This window comes from Crassostrea angulata, chromosome 2, assembly GCF_025612915.1.
Source record: "Crassostrea angulata isolate pt1a10 chromosome 2, ASM2561291v2, whole genome shotgun sequence".
NCBI classification, from domain to species: domain Eukaryota; kingdom Metazoa; phylum Mollusca; class Bivalvia; order Ostreida; family Ostreidae; genus Magallana; species Magallana angulata.
Genome location: NC_069112.1, coordinates 31192346 through 31217801, shown reverse-complemented (window position 1 = coordinate 31217801; position 25456 = coordinate 31192346). Strand labels below are relative to the sequence as shown.

The 25456-nt window shown below is 33.7% G+C and overlaps 1 pseudogene; it reads right to left on the bottom strand.

Moving 5' to 3' along the window:
• Positions 1-12027: 12027 nt before the first annotated feature.
• On the bottom strand, positions 12028-24921 carry LOC128173080 (uncharacterized; annotated as a pseudogene).
• Between the last annotated feature and the right edge of the window lie 535 nt (positions 24922-25456).

Below are 25456 nucleotides of genomic sequence, written 5' to 3'. Positions count from 1 at the left end.
AAGTAACTTGGATTTATGTGAAAATACCTCTGCAAGTGACAGGGCAAACAATACCAAAAAAGGTCACACTAAAAGACATGCAATCCATTACATGTATAAGTCTTTTAAATTTTGCTTGCTCTGTTGTGGTTCCAGGGCGAACATTCCTTCGTAGACTGATTAACTTGACATGTGGCCTAACAAATCTAAAGTTTTACATTAGACTGAATAAAGAATCTAGAGCTGATTTAGAAACTTGGGCAATGTTCATTGACCATTATAATGGTAAATCAGTATATTTAGACAGTGCTTGGTTATCTTCAGACCTTCTCAGTCTATACACAGGTGCATCAGGTTCACTTGGATTTGCAGCTGTTTTAGGGTCACAGTGATTTGTCAGTAAATGACCTTTAGAATTAAATGACTATCAAAATTGCATTAAAGAATTGTTTCCAATTGTTCTTGCATTGGAAGTGTGGTCAGTTCATTTCAAAAACAAAAAAGGTGTTGTTCCTATCAGACAATATGGCTGTGGTAGAAGTTATCAACAAAAAGTCTAGTAGGGATAAAAGGTTGATGATATTATTACGCAGACTTGTTTTAGTGTCGCTACAGTGCAATATCCATTTCCGTGCAAAACACATTCCAGGGAAGTTGAATGTTACAGCTGACAAATTATCTCGTTTTAAATTCCAGGAAGCATTTCGGGAATCACCATATATACAACAACAACCAACGAAATTCCAGAGGGCCTTCTTTACATTTAACATCTTCAGCACAAAGACTACTGCAAGCTTTATTAGCCCCCGCAACAAGAAAAGCATATCAGCATTCATGGAAGCTTTTCTTTTCCTGGGCTGATTCCATATCATTACCTTTAAAATCCATTACACTCTGCAATTTTATAGGTCATTTGTTTGATATCGGATATTCACCAAGCTCCATATCATCACCTATTTCAGCTGTTGCATACATTCATAAGATTTTTAATATGCCAGAACCAGCTAAATGTTTCTTAGTGCAGAAGATGCTGAAAGGGTGTCACAAAGTAGGCCCAACTGTGGACTCACGTTTGCCAATAACTGGAGAAATTCTCATTAAGATTGTAAATGCTTTGAGACACACAATCCCTAATCATGCCCAAATGCTTTTGGTTAAGGCCTTGTTTTTGATTGCATTCCATGGAATTTACGGGTTAGGTGAATTGGTTATAACATCAAAAACCCGGGCAGAATTTGTAATTCAAAGGTCAGATGTGCGTTTTGAGGTAATGAATAACAAATTAAAACATGTCCAATTAATCCTTCATTTCAAAACCATTAGTTTAGGACAACCAAGGTTTATTACTTAAGAAACATCAAACAACATTCATTCATGTCCAGTTCACGCACTGTTTCAATATCTAAAACATTACCGTCATTTAATGGGACCTCTTTTCCGGTTCTTTAGATGGTTGTCCTGTGTCATGTCCCTTTGTTTCCAAAAGTTTGGATCCCAAACAATACAAGGGTCACAGCTTTAGAACTGGAGCTGCAACACATGCAGCAAAAGTGGGTTTTTCAGAAAATGCTATTCAAAATATGGGTAGATGGAAATCGGATGCTGTCAAGCGTTACATTCGCATGGGTTCATTTTCTGTTTAAAATGATTGAGAATTCTTGATTTGACGGTTTCATTATGTTATTAAATCCTAGTCATGATAGAGTACCAGGTAGTTCAGATATATGTCTGCTACCACGTTGTTTTAAGCATTGAGTTAACTATTCAGGATATGTCTGCTACTACTCTGAACCCAAAGTAGGTCAAATTATGTCTGGTGCAACCCTCAACCTACATTATGTTCAGATCATGTCTGCTACCCCTTCCCCATGTTTTTATGTCTTTATCCACCCGACTATTTGGTAATCAATAACTACTATACATACTAATATGGTCATACTAGGATATGTGTTTTACCATTTATTTTTCTTTGTCTTGCTGGCCACCTGACATTTTGTTTAATTAAAACTAAAAGTTGTATTTAAAACCTAACAGGTACAGGCAAATATATATGATTTTTTTTTAATATTTCGAAATGGTCTAATAGGTAACCAGTTCCCCGTTTTGTCCTTTGGATGGCGGAATCCAATTGTCATTGGATTTTGTAGCAAAACGTTTTGTATATGCCACCTTAATTTTTACTTTGTTTTGGTTTTTCATATGACAGGGAGATCCCCCTGCCATTGTTGTAGACTAGTTTGAATATATGTTACATGTATCTTGGGATCTCCCATTTTCTAAATGTGTATTCATCAATGATAATTATGTTTTACTTAGTTTTACTTAGTCTTTAGGGAGATCCCACTGCCTGTCTGAAATTAGGTGCTGAATAAGTCTCTCTATGTTTATCTAGGATCTTCTTAGTAGTTAAGGTAGTTTATTTGTATTAAGTTGTTTATCTTCGTCATTAATAAATGACAATATTCATCAAATCATGACTTGTAGTGTTTAAAGGAGTAAAAATTAACAAAGCTACAGGACTAAGATGGAACTAGTTTCCACACATTTTAGCATAAGATAAATGGAGGACATAAGGAAATATTATGTTTTATGGCATCATTGTATCTTAACCATTTTTTTTTGTCACATAATCTATTTTTCGAACCTGGTTTTTTTATAGTTATTTTTAACCTGAGGGTCCATTATATCTTTTTTTTTAGAATATTTGTTCTTATATTTTGTCAACAACCTATGACATTGCAGGACTGTAATCACGTGAAATCCACTTTAGTTATTACCCTGGTATTTGATGAACGTTTACATGTGAACAGTGAGTTTATTTGAAAATTAACCCTCCACCATTACCATACATAAGTCGTAAAATAACAATTTATTATTTGAGAATATATGATATGATATTCAGTTTGAGAAACAATAGACTAATTGTTTTTAAGTAAAATCTAATTTATCTGTCGAGATTCAGTTAAAGTTTACGACGTTTAACTAAATGGTCGGGCGTCTAATGTAAAACAAGGTATGAAACATTGGTAGATTTGCATAAAACACCAAATAAAACTAATTGAAATCGTACGACAATCTCATATGGGTATAGTCCACTAATGCATTTTCCATAGGCGGTAATGTTTACGTTAGGGTTCATAGCTCCGGCCCTAATTTTCGTTCAGCAGCGAGGGACCTCTTGAATGAAAGCTCATCAAATTGTCTCTTTCCTGCTAAAATTTCGTGGTTTGAAGTCAGATTCGTTTTCCGGCAAATTGCGTCTGTATTGAAAAACTCTAAAAATGAAAGTAAAAGTAAGGAATTTCCCAGTTTTGGAAAGGTTGTACATCAAACAATTTCAATTCTTTTCTTCAAATGATAATTCAATTTTGACACTCGTTTTTGAAATTGAAAATCCTCTTTTCTGACATGTGTCAGGCATTCTGATTTAAAATGTCCCAAAAAATGTATATACACTCTACAAGTATAGGGACTATTTTGCTTAAAGGCACTACTTTGTTGTCCTACCGATTCTAAAAATAGTTAGAGGGATATACCCAGATAGCACGAAAGGATGGGGAGTCGGTAAATTCCACAAGTGCACCGAGTTTTCAGACGGGAATGAGCAAGACGACATCCTCTCAACGCCTGAGGTAGTTTATAGTGAAAATGTAAGTGTCATAAAGTGATATATACATGTCTATCCATAGTTATTGTAGAAAACAAAGGATAAATGATTTGAATACAATTAAATGCATCATCATATCATCAATGCTTAGATTTTGTACTCTCTCTCTTTCTCTCGCTCTCTGCATATATATATATATATATATATATTTTAATGATTTTAGTAGGCGCTTGTTCCCCATGTTTCATCTACATCAATTATCATCACAGTTGACGTCATTGTGTGATTGCATAACATAAATTAATATTATGTAAACTATAAAGGGTACTCTGTATTATAATAATTGTTAAAATCCCGATCTTTCATTTTTTAAATTAAAAGATATATTAGAGGGAATTCCTTTCAATGTGCGTGTGCTTTACGACCGTTTGTGATGTTCATGCAAAGAAAGGGTATTCAGCCGTAAAAAGATGAACCCAAGAGCAGAAAAAAAGAATGGAAACGTCGATGTCCCGTTACTCCAATACTGTTAGTAAACAGAAATTTTTTTAACAAATAAAACAAACGAAAAATGCACTATAAGAAGAAAAAGGAGAATGTTTTTCATCATATATCTACCAATATATTTCTAGCAGCAAAAATGATCTCCATTCAGACTGAAAATATTGAGCATCTTAACAAAACACGATGCACTTATCAACCATTCCTTAGAGATCGACCCAAATTACAAATAGAATGTATAATATTTTATAACAACTATAAAGCGTATTCTGTATTATAATATTTGTTAAAATACCGATCTTTCATTTTTTAAATTAAAAGATATATTAGAGGGAATTCTTTTCATTGTGCGTGTGCTTTACGACCGTTTGTGATATTTATGCAAAGAAAGGGTATTCAGCCGTAAAAAGATGAACCCAAGAGCAGAAAAAAAGAATGGAAACGTCGATGTCCCGTTACTCTAATACTGTTAGTAAACAGTAAATTTTTTAACAAATAAAACAAACGAAAAATGCACTATAAGAAGAAAAAGGAGAATTTTTTTCATCATATATCTACCAATATATTTCTAGCAGCAAAAATGATCTCCATTCAGACTGTAAATATTGAGCATCTTAACAAAACACGATGCACTTATCAACCATTCCTTAGAGATCGACCCAAATTACAAATAGAATGTATAATATTTTATAACAACTATAAAGCGTATTCTGTATTATAATATTTGTTAAAATACCGATCTTTCATTTTTTAAATTAAAAGATATATTAGAGGGAATTCTTTTCAATGTGCGTGTGCTTTACGACCGTTTGTGATATTTATGCAAAGAAAGGGTATTCAGCCGTAAAAAGATGAACCCAAGAGCAGAAAAAAAGAATGGAAACGTCGATGTCCCGTTACTCCAATACTGTTAGTAAACAGTAAATTTTTTAACAAATAAAACAAACGAAAAATGCACTATAAGAAGAAAAAGGAGAATTTTTTTCATCATATATCTACCAATATATTTCTAGCAGCAAAAATGATCTCCATTCAGACTGAAAATATTGAGCATCTTAACAAAACACGATGCACTTATCAACCATTCCTTAGAGATCGACCCAAATTACAAATAGAATGTATAATATTTTATAACAACTATAAAGCGTATTCTGTATTATAATATTTGTTAAAATACCGATCTTTCATTTTTTAAATTAAAAGATATATGAGAAGGAATTCTTTTCAATGTGCGTGTGCTTTACGACCGTTTGTGATATTTATGCAAAGAAAGGGTATTCAGCAGTAAAAAGATGAACCCAAGAGCAGAAAAAAGAATGGAAACGTCGATGTCCTGTTACTCCAATACTGTTAGTAAACAGTAAATTTTTTAACAAATAAAACAAACGAAAAATGCACTATAAGAAGAAAAATGTGAATTTTTTTCATCATATATCTACCAATACATTTTTAGCAGCAAAAACGATCTCCATTCAGACTGAAAATGTTGAGCATCTTAACAAAACACGATGCACTTATCAACCATTCCTTAGAGATCTACCCGAATTACAAATAGAATGTATAATATTTTATAACAACTATAAAGCGTATTCTGTATTATAATGTTTGTAATATACAGATCTTTCATTTTTTAAATTAAAAGATATATTAGAGGGAATTCTTTTCATTGTACGTGTGCTTTACGACCGTTTGTGATATTTATGCAAAAAAAGGGTATTCAGCCGTAAAAAGACGAACCCAAGAGCAGAAAAAAGAATGGAAACGTCGATGTCCTGTTACTCCAATACTGTTAGTAAACAGAAATTTTTTTAACAAATAAAACAAACGAAAAATGCACTATAAGAAGAAAAAGGAGAATGTTTTTCATCATATATCTACCAATATATTTCTTGCAGCAAAAATGATCTCCATTCGGACTGAAAATATTGAGCATCTTAACAAAACATGATGCACTTATCAACCATTCCTTAGAGATCTACCCGAATTACAAATAGAATGTATAATATTTTATAACAACTATAAAGCGTATTCTGTATTATAATATTTGTCAAATACAGATCCTTCATTTTTTAATTAAAAGATATGTTGGAGGGAATCCCTTTCAATGTGCTTGTGATTTACGAAATTTGTGATGCTCATGCATAGAAAGGGAATTCTGCCATACAAAGACACGTATCATGACGAAACAATGTGCAGGAAAAAGGAATGGAAATCGTTGATGTCCCGTTTAACAATAAAGAGTTGTCACTCAATATCTGGCAAGTTAAATGCAAAAACGTAGTTGCTGACATTAAACGAAGAGATACCTTAGCAACTGATTTTATTTGTTTACTAATTAACAATTCTTAAGCGGTGAAATTATCACACCTTAATTGTAAAAAAACTAGAATAAATGTAATTTAAAGTTAGGTCGAGTAAATAAATAAACAAGAATTTCATGAGAGACACCAATACACAAATGTTATGAATTTTATTTGTACGAGTATGTGTAGGTAAAAACGAAATTATCCACAGTAAATATCAAACCATAAAAATATCGTATTTGCCAATTGATTTCTTTTCTCCTACATCAAATAGAATAATATTCACTTGTTACTTGAAACTCTGATTTGATGAAAACGTTTTCTTTAATTCTGACACAACAAATTTAGTATATTATCTAAACTAAAATGTTTGATATAAATTCAAGCTATTAAATGAATCTTAATAGATGTATTTAAGTAAAGATAACATCCATCTATTTAAAGGAAATTGTGACACAATTTTGTTAATCTTACATTTTCCTGTTAAAAATGCTAATGCAGCTGAAAACAAAGAGATAACCAAGCATTTTTAATAAGCTTTTGTATTTCCCGCGGTGTAGTGCTGATAAGACAGCTGGTCAGAATATGCAAAATTATTCTGAACTGATAGAGGCTCTTCGTCAGAGGTTCGTCCCAGTTATCAGCATCAGTTCTTTGTTTACATTTGAGATATAGAGGTTACTCACGTTTTTAATGTATAATGGTCAACTGTGCTGCAATTGGTTGCAACAACAAGGCAGGAAATGGTAGTGGTAGATTTTTCCACTTTCCAAAAGATTCTAATTTGAGGAAGCAGTGGATTTATTACTGCAGAAGGAAGGATTTTACACCTGAAGTTGGACATAGACTGTGCTCAGTACACTTTTCAAACTGGTGCTATGATCTGGATCCTGAGATGCTGAGTACTCTAGGCCTAGAGTACAGCTTTAGGAAACGTTTAAAACCTGATGATATGCCAGATATACCACTTCCTTGAAGAAGAACAAGGCAATTCAGAAAAACCTAGTAAAGTGCGAGGAACATATGCAAAACGGCAGCGAACAGAGGTCAGTTTAAGTAAAATTTACGCTGTAGAAAAATTTGTTTTTTTATATTTTTTATTATTATTTTTCAAGTCTCTCAATATGGTTTTAGTTAGCATAGATAACAATAAATATGTGCAACTGAAGCTTTGTTTTTGATTCTGATACAGGTTCTAAATGAAGTTTTCAATGAAAGTTTGTCACTCCCATATGATGCTTCTTTGGAAAATATAAGTATCACTGAAAACCTTTCCACAACACCCTCCACAGAAACTAGAAATAAAAATGTTTAGGTTGATATTCACCCTCCTCAACGGACAAGGTCAATCAGACAGATGAGCGAATAGTTTCATTGAAAGTTAAACAGAGATCATTTGGTACCCATACGGCGAGGTTACGTGAGGTTCGGCTGCCCCCTTCTGATAAACCGGGTTTATCAATAGAGGATAGAGAGTTCTTAAAGATTATGGAAATACACTGTAAACGGAATGAGGAAGAAAATAGGGTTTCTCCACTGCCATTTAAAACGCCAAGAGATATGTTACCAGATAACAGAGTAATGGCATTTAAACGAGCTAGGATTTTGAACAAAACTTTGCCAAAGAATCCTTGCAAACAAGAACACTTTCATATCTGCATGCAAGGACTATTAGAGAAGCATGCAGAATTGGCGCCACCCTTGCAGCCCCATGAGGAATGCTGGTATTTTCCAATATTCGGGGTGTATCACCCAAAGAAACCGTCAAAGTTGAGGGTTGTCTTTGATTCATCAGCAAAGTTTGAGAATACCTCATTGAATGATGTCTTGCTTTGTGGACCTGACTTAACGAACAGCCTTGTAGGAGTGGTACTTCGTTTCCGGAAAGATGCGATTGGTGTAGTTGCAGACATTGAGCAGATGTTTTTTGGATTTATTGTGGCAGAAGACGATAGAAATTACTTGAGGTTTTTATGGCATCGTGATAATGACCCAGACAAAGAACTTGTGGAATACAGAATGTGTAAACATGTTTTTGGAAATTCACTACCTCCAGCAATTGCCACGTATGGTCTTAGAAAGGCAGTTAGTGTATATCCTACAACAAGTGAGGAGGTAGTGAACTTCGTTAACAAGAACTTTTATGTGGACGATGGTCTGGTTTCGACAACACCACCCGAGAAAGCTGTTGAAATAATGAAAAAGACACAAGCTGTCCTATTGACTGGTGGAAATGTGCGCCTTCCTAAGGTCTCTTTCAACAACAAGGATGTTGTCAATGCATTCCCACCAGAGGAGAGAGCATTAGATCTGGAAAATATGGACTTAAGTGTCATAGATGATGTTCCTCTTCAAAGAAGTTTAGGACTACAATGGAGCTTGCAAACGGATTCACTTGCATTTCAAGTGAAGTTTTAAGAGAAGACATTTACTAAAAGAGGTGTCTTGTGTACACTCCACAGCCTTTTTGACCCTCTTGGGTTTGTTGATTCATTGATTCTCCTGGGTCGCATGATTTTTAGAGAGCTGGTGGAATTGTCTTCTGACTGGGATGAACCCTTACCTGTAGAAATTGAGAGACGATGGACAGAATGGAAGAATAGTGCAAGTGATCTATCCTTACTCAAGATTCCAAGGATGTTCACTTCTATTCCTTTCAATGAGGCCATTAGGACAAAGCTCCATGTATACTCAGATACGTCAGAGCAAGCCGTGGCAGCAGTGGCATATCTGAAGGTGTTCAGGACAGATGACGAATATGAGTTTGGTTTTGTATTTGGGAAATCCAAACTCTCACCCAGACATGGGCATACCGTACCTAGATTAGAACTTTGTTCCGCTGTTTTAGCATCTGAAATTGCTACCGCTGTAACAAGGCAGTTAGATAGTCCAGTTGACGCTACATACTTCTACTCTGATAGCAAGGTTGTCTTACGATATTTAAACAACAGGACAAGAAGGTTTTACACGTATGTTAGTAACAGGGTAGAAAGGATATTGATTGTTTCACAGCCAGCTCAATGGAACTACATTCCCTCGGAGCAAAATCGAGTTTCTTTGAGAAAGAGATCAGAAGTTTTACAAGTGGCAACGCAATACCCAATGACAGTAGGTTGTCATCACTTAATCCTTACATTACTCAAGAGTAGGAGGAAGGCTAAAGAGAGCAAAGTTTGGAAGACATGCAAAATCCAATTATTGTTCCTTAAAGTTCACACATTGCAGTCTTCCTGGTTAGACATCACCCCGAAAAGGTACATCATCAAGGTCGACACATTACTGCAGGAGCATTGCGCACAACTGGGTACTGGATAATAGGCGCCAAAAGATTGGTATCCTATATTTTACATCACTGTGTCACTTGCGCAAAACTTAGAGGAAAGCTGCAGACACAAATCATGGCTGATCTTCCTGTTTGTCGCCTAAAGCCGGTACCACCTTTTACCTATGTAGGAGTCGATATATTTGGCCATTGGAATGTTGTCGGTAGAAGAAGGAGTTGACGCATGAAGTATTGACAACCTTTATGGCAGAAGTTTGCATGATTATCAATTCTCGCCCAATAGTTCCCGTATCCTCCGACCCAGAAAATCCAACTATTCTTTCTCCGAATGTAGTATTAACACAGAAAGGAGATGATATACCATCTCTTCAAAACCTAGGCATTTGGGACATGTTCAGGGCGGGCTGGAAGCATGTGCAAGTGTTGACAGAAAGGTTTTGGAAGATATTGAAAGGTGAGTTTTGGAAGAGTCTTCAAGCCAAAAGAAAGTGGAATACACAGAAAGAGAATCTTCATAAAGGTGATGTTGTACTGGCAAAAGAAAACGATATGAAGAGATCCGATTGGGCAACTGGTATAGTAGAAGAGGCAATCTTAAATGAAGATGCAAAGGTTCGGAAAATAAGAGTAAAGGTCATCAGACGAGGACGCCAAGTTGAATATTTAAGACCAGTTGCTGACGTGGTCCTCTTTTACTCACCGAATATGGATAGTGAATAATTTAGTCAGGCGGGGAGTGTGCTGTCACGCTTTTTCAGACATCCGTATTCCAACCCGGACGGTTTTGTTTAGGGACTCTGCGACTCAGCAAGGCCATGGCATGTGCGAGTGAGGGCTGTGTTTTTTGTTTGTTTTGAACCCCATGTAAGTGTTTGTTTGACTCTATTGTTATGCAATAAAATATTTAGATTTGTTTTAAATGTGTGTTGTTGGGAATTTGCCAGGTATCATAAATTATCAGAGAAAATTCGGGTTAATTGGGAATTTATTGTTTGTTTATTCATTTTTCAGTTATTTACCTTTTGTGAAGCCATTACTATTAAAAGTTTATTATGAGGTTATTTGTAATTGGCTACAACACCAGTCTGGGACTGAGACAGCACACTCATCTTGACCATCCTGTAAGTACACTTGATAGTGTCAAAAAGTGTACTTTTCCTGAGTGTTCAAAATACACCTACAATTTTTTTATGAGGGAAAAATTTGTTTTCACTTTGATCGTTGGAAAGAATAAACAGCTGATATAAATATTCTTAAAACTGTACTAGAATATAAACTTGATTTACTTGATTTACAATGTCCTCTGCAAGCTAAACTTCCTCATCAAATAAGATTTTCTCCAGAAGAAGTGATTGTTGTCGAAATTTAAAAACTTCTTAACAAAAGTGTGATTGAAAGAGCACGTCATACAAAACCCGGTGGCTGAAAAAAAATATTGAAAATGTCATTAATATCAATTCACTGGTTTATAAATACCCTGAAAATTTTAAATTAAGACGTGACACTTACTACGTTGATAGCTTTAACGAAACTTAAAATATTTATGAAGACAAAAGGATTGCTTTCTGAAGTGACATGTATAAAGAGCGGGTATGTTAATGTTCATGTCACTGAAGTGAAAATATCTGGAGGGAAATCAGTTTGAAACAAAAGTGAGCCCAAAAGCCCCAAGAAGTTGGTAAAAAGAATTACAAGTCACATTAATGTGTCTCAAAGTCTGGAAAAAGAAAGTGCAGGCATCGAAGTTCATCTTCACATAAATCATAGAAACAAATACGTACGAGTTGTCTTGTTTATCCTCTTTCTCTCTAATGACAAGTCGTTCATAAAGTATAGTTCCATAAATTTGAAGGTAAACAAAAAAGTTGTTTGTTGCTCACGAAACACTATGTACACAATTTTTGTCAGTAAATTCTATGCGTAAATTACAAATCTCTTTATCTATAGTGTTTATTTTTCTTTCTTCAGAAAACCTTTTAAACGAACGAGTTGACAATTGTATTACTGAAGCGCGTTTAGTAACTTATTCACCAAACCTATTACTTTTATCTAATGGTTCAAGTCTGCGTGTTTTAAGTACATGTAATGTGATTTAATCCGGAATTTATACTTAATATTGTTTTTAAAATTTTTATCTAATGGTTCAAGTCTGCGTGTTTTAAGTACATGTACTGTGATTCAATCCGGAATTTATACTTAATATTGTTTTAAAAAAAACCCCACTATCCTGTCTATTAATATTTACATTATTCTGTCCTTAAAGGCCGAGGTTGACCTACTTTATTTTCCGGTGGGGAAGCAATTAAGCCTATATGGTGTTAGGGCGGTCTTATCTCTAGCATCATATATAATCAAAGTACTGAAAGTACTGAAACGAGGTGACTTTTTGGGTAGATGTTATTGGATCCATATAAATTCGAATAATGTAATACCGGGTATATAACTTTGCGAAATACATATTGGCATATAAAAAAGGGGAATCAATAAATGGTAAAGAGTATTACTTAAGGAGTAAAAAATCATATGTTGGGTAAATGAGGTGATGAATCATTTCATAATGATACCTCATTACTTGTATCTATATATTCTTTTTCAATTTATACAATTAAAAAACAACATTTACAACTTATTATTATTTCCACATAGCATGGTATGTAGTATTACTACGCAGCGCAGCCAGTGTTGTTTTCCGGTTTAAGATATGCCCATTATGTGTGTCGTTAATCTTTAATGAAATTATTGGGCTATACGCTTTAAACAGATACAGTTGAAAAGGTAAATATACCGGTATACCATTAAAATTGGTTTGAAAATTGGGGAAAAAATAAAGGCATGTAATTTATCAAAATGTTTATTGAATACTTTTGAAAGAAAGGAAATTATTGCTAGGACAATTTTTTGAAACATAATACAAAATCTTGGAAGAGAGTGAGAAGAATGTTAAAATACATGTACAATAGAAATTGGAATGAATTAATATTATAGAATAGACAAAATGAAAAACAATATAGCAGATATAGTTGTGTTTCAAATATATTGAACATGATATAATGCCAAAGAAATATTCAGTAAAACTATGTAAAAAAACCCACTAGACTAACAAGTACTAGTCGAATGAAAATGTCAATCAATTTTTACAAAAATGGAATGGCAGTTAATGTGTATCAAACAAGTGGTAACATATTTTAAAATTATCCCTGATTGGCAACAACTTTGATCAATTGGCACAAAAGATACATAATACATGCAAAAATCAGATAAAGAAACAATATCAAATAACAACAAAAACTCATATACATGTATTGGTATAAAAGTTATAAAAAATGGAATAATTGATGTAAATAATACAACGGGAAGATTTAGGGGTAAAGCTTGTGTCATGTTGGTTGCAAACCAAATCACTTTTCATGTGGCAAGTTTTCGGTATATATATCTCAACATGAAAGCATCAAATGAATATTCTATTTGTTGTGGCAGAGAAAATATTGCAAGAAGATAGTAACATTTACAATTATCACACAGCTGGTTACTTCGTTGTTTTGACTAGTTTGTAAACTGTTCACTTGATAGATATTTCTATCATTAAGATAATTAAACACAGAATATAGGTAAAACTAGCTATCAAACTATTGAACTATGAGAACAGTAATAAAATGTAACAAAAAGGAATACATGTACTAGTAATAATATCTATACACCTCAGGCTAATGATATATGTATCAGTAACTAAACACATTTGAGAACTGGTTCCTTGGTGGTAGCTACTTCTGTTCTTAGGAAACATTCAATACAAATCATAGTTAAAAGGAACTTATCAAATCATTACTCAAATACTCATGTCTAAGTCTACTGGCAGTAAAAATACAAAAGGGATAATACTGGAAATATTACATACAAACAACGTTGTTATCACACCTGCATTATTGAACTGGTCTTTGATTGGTAGCATTTTCTTTCATGTAGGCACAAAAATGAATCAAAATTGTTCAAATTTGAAAAAAATTCAAACAGCAGAAGTCAAACAAATACAAGATATATGCTAAATATTTGGTATACACACAAGCTACACTAAGTCATGATATTGTTGATAATAAAAATAAGGCTTCTTTCTGCACACAAAAGGAACCATATTATGGCTGTGAATTGAAGCACCAATGAATGTAAAATTTTTTAAGAATATAGCTACCATTTGAAGATTAAAAATATAAAAATTTCAATATTGAGTAATGGTTTCAAGAGTAACTATTATTGCAATAGCTGTATCAGAAAAAGTATGTCATTACACATTGGCACATATGGCTTTAAATACTATTATACAAGAAATACAATAGCAGCGTACAACAAATAAACATTAGGGAAATCAAGCTATTAGGTTTGTAGAACTTTGTACTTATACAAAATACTGCTCAAGTTTTACCAACATCACAAGAAGTGAGACAGAAAAAACACTATATCTTCTAAGAATAGCTTTCAGAAGATGATAATGAAAAAAATGCTTTATATGCATTTAATATAAACAGGTTCTAGTTTCAAATGCCATAAATTCAGGACAATTTTTACAACAGTGTGTTAGGAAATGGAAAAAAGTCTTTTTGTATTATATGTTATGTACTGTGCAAATTGCAAAAAAAAATATGATGTACACATAGCTTTTGTACAGTAAGGCAATAATACAATGCATATATTTTTTACAAAACATTGGAAAATATTACCTTTTACAAAGAATGTTCAAGTGTTTAATTTGAGGATAGCGCTTGTCATGTTTGGCAAATGATTGTCAAAAAGGAAGTAAAAAACTTTCTGCATAATATATGGTTGAAAAAAGAACATACAATGTTTTGATATACACAATCAAAGACAACAAGTAAACCTTATTATCCCCCCCCCCCCCAAAAAAAAAGATTATACTTTGTCCTTCAATGAAATAAACAATGATTTATTACAAACAGAATGCTTGGTCTAAGATTGCAATACGCTCAGTCTAAGATTGCAATATGCTCAAAAGGTAAAATAAAATACACAATTCCAAGAATGATTTTTTTAAGTAAAGCAAGTGGTTTGAGATGAGCATATGTGTAAGGCAAACAATTGTGATTGCAAAAACCTTAAAACTATTTTGTTTTGCATTTTGATATGCAAAATCAATTCCAACTGTACTCAATAACAAAAATCAATACCTAACTTGTTTTTACACAAGAATTTTTAAATTAAAAGGAAAATGACGATATTAACATGTTCATTATAAAATAGATTTCTGAATCCATTTTGAATATTTTCATTGTTTACCTCTACAATTATAGTTGCAAGTTAAATTTCAGATTAGACTATTCTCATACCCCCCCCCCCTTACCCCTTTCATGAAAAAAAAATCTTTATATTTCAAAAATCTCAAAAATGCTAACATAAGATATGATCAGAGTAATATAGAAAAACGAAGTTACAAAATGATGGATTGGACAGGAAGGCATTTATGAAGATTTTGTGATGCTGATGATCTCTTCAACTGTTGAGTCTTTCAAAATGAAAGAACATTGAAGTGGCAGATTATTCTGTAGCTCAGTTTCTATGTCTTCAGTGTTGCAACCAAGAGCAGCTGCAATCATGCAAATTGGAACTTCATATGTTGCATACTCATCATGTACATTCATCAGGAGGGAGATGTTCAGCTCTGTTTTCTCAAATGCAATGGCTGATCCATGTATTTGAGAAACTGGTGGCTCACACTCCTGAAACAAAAAGAAAGATCTTAAGTAAAGAAATGTGCGCTAAAAACACCAATTTCATTGGGAATAACACTGTGTACTGCTAAAAACAGTCAATACCATATTAAAGAAAGGGGAAAGAATCAGTTCAAGCATTATGCATTGTCATCAAATTATAGAGAAAACAATTCCTAATATTATATTCATGCATGTTTCTATTGTATTTTAAACATTAAACAGAGCCATCTTACTTCAAGAATGCTTTTTGAAGTTGTTGAAACAGAAATTTCTTCATTGAAGCTGGTCACAACAACATTTGTGATTGACAGATATTTCCCTACTATGGATGAGTCACTTAGGTTTCTCCACAGGGAGACTTTTATACTGTCTGTCTCGTCCTTTAGAGCAACACTTTTAACATTGACATCAACACCTTTCACTTTCACGGTCTTTGTCATGTCCTCCTGAAATAAAATAAGGAAATACATATTATATTGTTTGTGCATTAAGCATATTTATAATACTTCATTTGTTTACAATTTAAACAAAATTCATTAGAACATCATGCTTATCTGCCATAAAAGTTAGTCGAGCTCACACTTGATCTCAGTCTCACTTTTCCACTATGTATTCCTTCTGTAAAAGTGAGACTGAGATTAAATGTGAGCTCATCTAAGTATTATGGCCCTGGGGCCAGAAATTGAATAGTTGTATGCATGTACTTTAACTGATTAAAGAATGTAAAATTCAATCTGAGAGAATTCTAACTGGCAATATAAAATGCATTTGAGCCCAATCTATTTATAAATTATCACATCTGCTCATTTGTTGAACTTCCTACACTTAGGTAACAGTTTAAAATAATCTATGGGCAATTGAAGCTGTCATAAAGATTTGGTATTAATATATAACATCAAATTTTATGACAAATGTTTTCAAACCATATCTGGCAAAGAATTATACAGAAGTAGTTGAAGTGTATACTTACAGAGACAACTCTACCCTTCACAGACACTAGTGACTTAACAGGGGAGGTCTTGCGGCCTTGATAGGGCGCGTCACAGCAGGTGGTGGATTCGCAATCCTCTTGCCCTTCTCCAATATATCCTGTGGAACCTCCATGGTTCCTGTTTTCAATACTTTTGTGTTTTTTGTTATGACAATCGCAGGTTCGCCTTCATTCTTGAAAATATAGTTCATAAGGATGACAGTGTTATCTCCAGTTAATGTTTTCAGTTTAGAAGTGTCATAGAGAGTGCCTTTTATTGCATCTGTTGCATCCCCCATTCCAACTGTCACACATTCTTTTTTCTCACCACTGTCGATTTGATAATTCTGAATATTGCCAACAGCACAGACTTTCACTTTCAGTGGCTGTGCATAAGGTTTACCACCTCTAGAATCCTTTAGTTTTGCAACTGTTAGCATCTGTAATTGAAAAATGAATGAATTTGATTAAGTGTTAAGAAATCATTGTAATATCTTGCTATAATTATAGTAATAAAGTGCAAAATCTTCTATATATTCAATTTCTGGAAATAAAATATTGTAATAATGTGGTAACAACCTTAAATACTGTCATGATATATATTAACATTAAGGCAGATGTCAACAAAAAGCAGACTTTTCAAGATGTAAATTTTTATTCAAATAGGAATTAATATAATGAAGTATTAGCATTTATAGTCAGTGGCCTTTCTTTGTTTATATGAGAATAAAGTGGTAGCAATCCAAGTACTTTCTAAAGCAGTGAAAGTACATGGTTTATCATTTTTAAAAGAAATTTTAAACAGTGCAGAACAAAAAAGTTCTATGTCATGAATACAGCTATTTCAGTGCAATATATAGGGGCTTATGATCTGAGAAGTAAGCTTCAAGTGTCCCCCAAGTTTGAATTTGAGTTTCTGAAATGTTTGTGTATATGTGGTCAAGTGCAGATCCATAGTCAGTGGTAGAATTTGTTGGTAGGTATTTAAAATTGAATTCTGACAGGAATTTGATGATATTTCCTGTTTGTGATGAAAGGTTGTCAATATTGAAGTCCCCAGTCAATACTACAGGTGTTTGATCGTCTAAACAATCTCGTAACATACCCCCAAGCATGTTTTTTAATGTCAACAAATTTGTCCTTGGTGGAATATACAAGAACAAAAATAATATTGGTAACCCACTGCGAATTTCAATATCCAAGGAAAAGAACTGAACATTATGTTCTCTTTTTTTGTTAATATTTTTTACAGTGAGTGATTCCTTGACATAAATAGCAAGACCATATGAGGGTCTGTGGGTACCATGTTTTGGGGAGTCAAACCTATGCATTGTATACCCTGGTAATGACAGTGTCTCTTCTTCATCAGTTTCAACAAGTCTTGTTTCAGATATTGCTAATACATCTGATGACATAAGGTTTAAATCCTTTTCTAAATCCTCCTTGTGCTTATGAAGTGACCTTATGTTAAATGATGTCAGAACTGTAGTACAAGGACCATATGCTGCCAAATTGTCAATGCAGACATTCAATTTTTCCTCAGTTCTAAGCCTGTTCATTTCTTCTAACACAACTGGAGACAGCGACATTTTTTTTTCATTCAAATAGGTGATGTGCAAGTTTTCAATATGGGTAACCCTACTAAGTCCCACATAATGCATATGGTCATTTTTTCTAGAGCCAAAATTTATAACTGCTGATTTCATAGTTGAGCCTTGGGCTTTGTGAATTGTTTTGGCAGCTCCTAATCTTAATGGAAACTGTCTTCGTTTTACATGATATGATCCATTCATTTGAATTTTAAACTGCCTTGTTATTTCTAATATTGGTGTCCAAGTTTTCTCAATGTAAGTTTTGAATAGCCTTGCATATTCTCTGCGCAACTCCTTTCCAATGTTATCATCATCAAATTGCACCCAAATAATGCTACACCTTGTTGATCCTTCAACACGATAATCAAAGAGTTTTACTGTGCACGATGCACCATTTGTTATTCCATCTTGAACATTAACATTATTGGTTATTTCAGCTGGGACTCCAATAACTAAGAACAACATTGAAGACAACCCCATTGTTTTGGCAGAGTCATCAGGAACTCTTGCTAATACTTTTGACTTTACTGCTTCATCAGATGTGCCAATAACCCAGTCAATAGCATTAATGCTGACTTTGTGGGAATCATCTGCCATATCATATATCTTGTTATTGTAAGACTGTACTTCATTTCTGGTAGCAAACAAATGGGGTATATTTGCAATATCTGGAGTCTCTGCCTTAACACAATGACACAGTAGACTGATGTCTTGTTCAGTTTGATTTCCCTCTCGTAATCTGTTCAGTAGTTCAGCGAAAGTCTTGTCATCTTTTTGGCGCATTATTATGGTTAATTCAAACAGCTTGAAATTGTCTCTCCACAAATTTGCTGCTAATGGACCATAATCTTTATTTGAGTGAGAAAAAATCCAACTATCCATGACAGGTTTTAGCTGAAAGAGATCACCTACTGCAATAACATTTACTCCACCAAAAGGCAATGTGCATCCTTTAATTTCTTGCAGTCTGAGGTTCATGAAATTGAACATGCCGTGACCAACCATGGATATTTCATCAATGAATATCACCTTTAAATTCATGTATCGTGTTCGAAAGGTATTTAGTTGTTGCATGTCTAGTGGTTTGTATGCAAATCCCCTGCCAACTGGAATACAGAATGCTGCATGGATTGTAGAGCCATTTATGTTATGAGCTGCTTTTCCAGTAGGTGCACAGAGAAGAACATGCAAGTTGTCAGGATTTTCATGAACTTGGTGAGAGTAGAATTTTAACAATGCTTGATATAGGGCTCTTGTAAGTACACTTTTTCCAACCCCTGCTCCGCCAGACAAAAATGCATACAAAGGGTCTTTCTTAGTTTTCAGCCAGTGTAACACATGATAAAAGAATTCCCTTTGCTGGTGGTTAAGAACTCTTAACATTTCTCTGTATGGAATATCTTCCATTTCACCCATTTGCGAAATATCATCATCAATTTGTTTTCGTTGAATTCCAAGCTCAAGGCCTATGTCATAATCTGGTGCATGTTTACCAGGATCAAAACAACCCCATCTGTTTGAGAGTGTTGATCCTTCCTCTCTATCTATTTCTTCTTCATGTTCATTTCCTGGAGCCACAAAATCTGTACACAAATCCTCTGCATCTACATTATGAAGCATGTTTTCTATATCATTCAAAACCTTTCCTCCCAGCTGATATTCAGAAAGCTTTTCTTGTATTTGAATTTCACATGACTTGTATCTTGCTTCAAAAGATTGAAATGTATTCATTAAATCTTTTTCTTCTTTTCTCCATGGAGTAAATAACATCAAAAGTTCACGATAATGCTTTTCACTATCTGTTTCAATATCAAAATGTACCCATCTTAAAACCATTGGCTTTTTTCTTTTGATTATTTCTGTACCATTCCTAAACATGTAACTTTGAGCAAATTCACAGGAATCTGTTATGACAGAAATTGCATCTTCTGAAATTTCATCCTCTGGTTCATTTTCAGGCAACTCCTCTGAAGTGTTCTGTTTGATGCTTTCTTTGTGATATTTTACTTGAAACCAGGCCACAAAATCAGCGAGACAGATTCCCTCAAGAGCTTTTGGTCGTTGTTGATACAGTCTTATGATATTGCCCGCTTCAATGTCTGTACTGCTTTCTTTCAGGCCTTCTAAAATATGTCTAGGTTTTAACAAAACAACTCGCTCATCTACTGGAGCAGTATTAATAAATGTCACAGATCTTGATGTATGACGCAGTGGTATTTGAAGTACCAAGTATACTGCTTCCTGAGCACCAATCTCAACATGAGAAAGAAACTTGTTTCCTATACGCCTGACTTGTTGGCGAATATCTGAGTCATTTTGTCTTGCTTCTTCACATGCATGCCGCAGCAAGTTAGACATTCCTCTTTGACCTTTAGAAATGTAGGATACTATGTAAGTAGCACATGCATATGCATCCAAAATAAATTGAATGTCCATATTTGCCTGCCAGCTCTTTAGAAGAATATCATTGTATGAATTAATTCTCACTTCGTTTGGATTTCGCTTCAAGAAAACTTTTTCTTGTTTCAAAGATGACCTCACTGCCCTGAAGTAGCAATCCATGTTGATTTGCAGTTCTGATAAAAAGTCTTGAAATGACATTTCAACTGCAGAGTCTCTAAACTTTAATGAATTAAGGTATTCTACAATTTTTTGGTAAGTTGTTGCTGCTGTTGAGAAATCATCATCATCTTCATCTAAGGGTGCAAGAACAACAGTTTGTGGCATTGGTGGTATGGGGAATTGAAATCTACATATAGGTTTATTCTTTTTCATACAAGTCCTTGCATGACGATGCGTTTGGTAATTTATCAAAAAATCATCTGCCCCATGCTTTTCACAAGTTGTGTACTTATCAATAAACTGAGCCACTTCTTCGTATGGGTGAGTTTGAACAGTTGGAGCATCTTTGATCCAAAGAAGCATATGCACATGAGGAGAACCTCGCTGTTGGAACTCAATCCTGTAAAAATAATCTTCAATGATGCCTACAGGATTCATTTTATGATTCATTACCTCTGCAAAGAATTTGTTAAACCTGAAGTCAAAATATCTTGCACAAGTTACAGGGTCAGACTTGATGAGTTTACTTTTGTGTTCCCAGCTCATGTTCCTGATTTCCTCTTCTGTGTATGTCACATTTTCAATTAACTCCCCGAGTGTTCTAAGAAGTGGTGTCCATTTTGTTTCAGCTGCAGAAAATGAACAGAACCATGTGGGTAAACCCAGTTGTCTGATCATAGCAAAAATGTCCCTTTTTGCTTTTTCCCAGTAAGGGGGTGAGCCTCGTAAATTTCGTAAAACATGAAATCCTTCATTCAATCGTACAATTGAATCAGCAGTCTGTGAGTCAAGTATTTGTGCTGCAGTGTATTTCTGACCCTGTAGTTTACATTTCCTCATGGCAAGCATTACTTTGTCTTGTATTTGCTTAATTTGTATTCTTTTCAACTTGTAAAACAGATTTGGAACACATTGAGCGCATCTCCTATCAACATTTCTTAACTCCCATTTGCAAATAGTACTGTAATGCAACGGAACACTTCTAAATTTGTTGTCTGGTCTTGCTTCACCACAATAAATGGTAGGAAATGCTAAAAATTCTGCGTTTTTATCTTGAAATATACTTAAAGGACTAAAGTTTTCACCTGGGGCAATGCTCAAAACCTGATTAAATTCTCTGAAGTCAACACTTTGCATCATAGTGTCCATATTGCCTGTTGGCCGTTCTTCCACACTACCTTCTTCTGTCCAAGCTTCTATGATGGACTCTTCCACTGAATTTGCGGTCAATGTGGAATTTGAATTTGATTCATTTTCTTCTTCGTTTCGACATCTTGGCAATTCCATGACTCATTCAATTCTATACCTTCTGCTCTGAATAAAGAACTATTCTGTATTAACCATTTTGTTGCCGCAAGGACTTTATTTGGGCGTATCCTTTCAAATGCCATCGAATGTTTAAAACTCATGCTCCGCTTGAATTTCAAAGGTATAGTTTCATTTTCACTTAAGAGTCGAGGTAATTTTTTAACTGTAGAAGTTACATCAGCAGGAACGTTCACAACATTTCCTGTGATACTCATTTGGCCACCACGAGGTTTTTCTCGCAACTGCATAAACGGGATTCTGGGGGCAATAAGTCTCTCTTCAAGAGGTGTAATGTTCAATTCAGGAGGTTTTGAGGGGAATTTTAAACCATTTATAAATGAACAAGGAGGAACTTTTTCTGCTTTTAAATATTTGTGACAGGTGTTACAAATAATGTCTTGCTTTTGAAAGCCATGCTTAATCAAAAAATCTTCACATATTCCAGTGGCTTTTCTAACTGAATGTTTAAACCATATCTGAGAACAACTTTTACAGACAAAAGATGGGCCTGTATTCACAGATGAATGAAATTGCTTAATCACTGTCTCCTGTTTGTTCGATAAATGAATATTGTTGCTTTGAGTCTGACTAGTTCCTGTATGACATGTTTGGCACGGACTAGAAACTGGTTGTATACTATCCATTGTTAAACAACACCTATCTTCATTTTGTCTTTGGACATGTCTTTGGACATGTCTTTGGACAAAAGTCATCATTTCTACATTTACAAGTGAAATTGTATACAATTCAAATGCTGCACTTTCACACCTAAATAGCTTTCTCAATAAAGCTTGTAAGTTTGAAAAACTACTGACTGTCAACAAAACAGAGTGACCATCTGCATCAACGTTTCCATTTGAATCACGTGCATGTGGATCAAATATGTGGAACAAAGTGCCAGAAGAGAATATAGCAACAGAACTGCCTTTGCATATAAATATACCCCCATCTCTGGTATTTGCAAAGCATAAATTCAGTGCTGTAGCAAGCGAGAGAAAGGAACCATTATCTTTATAATTGGCTTGTATTTCCCCTGAAAAAACTGGTACAGCTGATATATGAAGCAGTTGATTTAGAATGCAAACATTTTGGGGCAAGTCCTCTGGGTTAAGGTATTCATGAGGACATGTCTGTCTTGCATGCTTATACAAAATATCGCCTTTTGTAAGTACAAAATGAATATCATTTGAATCCCAATTTTCAAACAATTTTTGATTAACTGCATTATAAGCAATGCAAACAAGTGAATTTGCAATGCATTGCTTACCTCTGCTAAACTCCGAGAAATTATTTGAACCTTGATGAATGTTAGCAGAAACGCATTTTAATACTGTCGGATATTTTCTCACATTAGGTTTTGGTTTTTTAACAGAGTTCGGACTCTCCCTTTCATGACTTTCTATATCATTTTTTTTTCTTTTCCTGGTAGACTTCATATCTGATGACGACATTTTTTCGGACTTGGTTTTTAATTTCCTCAATATTTCAGTTTGATGTTTTCTGGGATTAATTTTGTAAGTCTTTTAACAATTTCATAGCTTAATCAAAAGAGTTTCAGAATTATCTTAAATTTTAGTATTTTTTTTTTATGCTCCTGTAGTATTTATTCAGTTCATAAAAACATTTTGTCAATATCATTATCTATTCCACTCTATGATGAACCACTCCTAGAAAATATCCACTCTTGAAATTTGAACTCTTGTTAGTCTTGTGTCAACTCTGAGATATAATTCAAAGTATTGTATCAAAGTTTGCAAATCATTTATCTAAATATCAATCTAGTTTTTCATTTACCAACACCACTCCAAGAAATTTTCCACTCTTGAATCTATGTAATACAATGTATCAACTCTTGCAAGTGTCAAGTTTCGCATTAAAGCAATGGAATATTGATTCGCAAAATACTGCAAAGAAAGCTATCTCGAAATAACAAATAAGTTTTACTCTTCAATAAGCAACATAATTACGAATACAACTTATCCTTTATTATTCTTAACTCAGTTTATGTTTACAGTTACTGATATTTCATGAAAGAGCGCGGGAAATGGCGCTCTGCCTTTTCGATAACGCCTATTGTTTACATCCAGTTAATACGGTATTAAAACTAACAGAATGTATCCCAAAACAAACATGCGATAAGATTGTCTAAAATTAACACATTGTAACTTTTATAATTACCTTGATACATAAAGCGTTGACAGAAATATCTTTTTCAGTTCTCTCGGGGCCAATCTTTCCTCTCGATGATGTTGTTGACAAACACGATAGCGTGGCGCGTATGGATACAGAAAATAGTACGCTGCTTGACGAGTCAATAAATTTCTGCTTTAAAAAAAAACACTTTTCACAAAATTGGAATAACTATTTCAATTTAGTATTAATTCGAATTTATAAACACAATTTTTCAAAATTCAATATAATTACAATGTGAACTATTTTTTTATAGGTGGTGAACTAACTAGGTCATTAGCATTTTTTTCAGACACATGGAGAACGCGGTAAACTCAGAGCGTTAATGCCGACTTTCTCGGATTATATCTATTTTCTTTTTATATAGATGTATGCGTGAGTGTATTCAATGCAGTAAATATGCAATGATTGTATGAAGCAAAACGATTCTCATTGATATGAAAGTAATAGATATTATTATTATAGAAATCAGAGTAGGAGAGAGTACTAGATTTACCGCTTGCCGAGTCTGGCCGCTTGTTTTATATAATGCGAATGAATACAACAGCAACCTTATCTTTTTATTTGTTATTATTTTATTTTTGAGGATACAATTTGGTTGATTATTCGAGAAAAATATTTTTGTTATGTTTTAAAACGCAAACACTTATTTGTGACAGCTTTTGAAGTCTACATTTCATATGAACTATATTTCATATCGAAGGGATAAAAATTGAAATTTCATAAAATCTTATTAAACTTGTTTATTCCATAATGTAAACTATTTATTCGTATATCAGTTTCAAAATGAATTTGAATAGCATTTCAGTTGTATTAATATAATTGACGAAAAAATTCTATTATAAAAAAGCAATGCGATTCTACAACTGGTAGTGATTAAAGGGGGGCGCCATTGAAGCTGGACTCTGACTTACGAGGCTGACTTACGTCACCTCGAAAAATAGCTAAGCACATAATACAGAGCAGCCGGGCTTCAGTGCTGCCTGCTGAGCGATTTATAGACAGTGTAAACAACACAGAATCTCCAGTATTTATGGTTCGTCAATGTTTATAAATTAATAATAATACGTAATTATGATAAAAACACATGTATACTGTCAATAAACTATTAAAAAAAATTTAACTATCGATAAAATTCAAAATTGGTTGAATTTATACACAGGTTATACAATTGTTGTGAAAACATAAATTTAACAAGTTTTGCTTTTGAGGTTAATGTCAATTTCTCAAATTTATTACCGAAATAAATGGGGACAACATAGTGAAATTTAATTTTTGAAAGATAATTTTTAATAGAGAGATTTTTTTTACTGTTATAAATTTCATTAATTTGTGATACTTAAAATTTCTCAATTACATATACCATGTGCATAACAACAAATAAAGACCACTACATGTATACTGACTAGTAAATTAAATGTATGCCAGAATGGTGTCAGTA